Here is a 1,722-nt window from a genome sequence, read left to right on the forward strand (position 1 = left end):
TCTTCCTAAAATAGCACACCCTTACCTACTTCCATTATGCTACTTTTCATCATACAACATGGATAACGATTTGTTTTCCCCAACAACATTTTTGCTTTTCCCCGTTTATCCTGACAAAGGAAAAATTGACCGAAAAGTCAATATCTCTCCCTTTCACAGATTAAACAGTCTTTGTCTCTTAACTTGTTGTCTGTATATGCATGAAGGATCGATGAAAAAGAGAAGGAGGGAAACAAAACGTAAGCGTGAGAAAGTGTTACTACAAGTATAACGAGGTAAAATGAAACGAAAAGGCTTAACGTATGGTGTGGCAAGAAAGGAAAGAATTGGTGTAATTTTTAGCCCCAGGTCAGTTGCGAGATCTATGTATGGTCCAGCAGATTTGTTGACAGAAGTATTCCAGCTGTGACCAAACAATCTTTATGCCCTTTATTTTTCTCTTTTATCATAGCAGCAGCAGCACCAGCAGTAGCACCAGCGGCAGTAGTATTAGTGGTGGTGGCGTTGGTGGTGGTGGTATTAGTGATGGTGGTAGTGGTAATAGTTGTAGTAGTAGTTTTTGTGAGATAGATGGAGTGATACATACATACACATACGTTTACAGAGAAACAGTGATAGGAAAGAGAAAGAGAGAAACTCTGTGTGTCGGTGTATTTGTATGTGCATATGCAAGGAGGTTTTCATGTGTAGGCATATATATATATATATATATATATATATATATATATATATATATATATATGCACAGACATGCAGGAAGTAAATAGACACCTTTAATTTTCAAAATCTTTTATTTAATAAGCAAAGCGAACAATTGAAATGTAATCGATAGGTAGGACTCCATACATTAGTATTTAGTTGACATTCCCTGTGCAGTTTTTAATTCAGAAACTCTTTTTGGCATTGAACTGATGAGCCTTGTGATTGTCTCTTGTGGAATTTCTGCCCACTTTTCACAATTCATCTTTAGCTTTAGGTTTCTGTCGAGTTTTTCGTATAGATCTATCTAGTATACTCCAAACATTTTCAATTGGGTTCATGTCAGGAGATTGGTTCGGCCAAGGAAGCTTTTTGGCCCCATTTTCAGTTAGCCATTGTTGATTCCTTTTCGCGGTGTGGCATGGAGCCCCATCTTCCTTGAATAAAAACTCATTTTTCGTTATGTTATCATGTGAATACATCGGAAGTAGTCCTTGCTTAAATATTTCGATGTATTTCTCAGAGTTTATGGTTCCAACACATTCAATCAGCTCAGAATAACTATTGCTGATGACAGCTCCCCATATCATTACAGACATACCGCCATGTTTCACAGTTGGTTGGAGTCATTTCAAATCAAATTCTTGATTGGGAAGCCTCCAGACCTAAAGACGTCTACTGTCTGAAAATAATTCAAATCTGGATTCATCTGAGAAAATCACTCTATCCCAAAATGAACTGGATTTTTCTGACATCTCCTTAGCCCATGTCTTTCTTTTCATGATATTAATTGGTTGAAGGAGAGGTTTTCTTCTAGCTGCTCGTCCATAATACCGAAGCTTATGCAGATATGTAGCGCACGTTCTTGAACTAACTTCTAGCTGTTTTGCAATGTCAGAAGCCTTCGAACGGGGATCGTTTTCCACAATTCTCTAGAAACAGCGAAGCTTCTTCCTTTCCGAGGGCCCAATTCGGTCAGGACGAGAATCTGTTGATTCTTTTTCGTGGCCTTTGAATTGCACT

Source organism: Octopus bimaculoides, chromosome 8 (assembly GCF_001194135.2).
Source record: "Octopus bimaculoides isolate UCB-OBI-ISO-001 chromosome 8, ASM119413v2, whole genome shotgun sequence".
Lineage (NCBI taxonomy): Eukaryota > Metazoa > Mollusca > Cephalopoda > Octopoda > Octopodidae > Octopus > Octopus bimaculoides.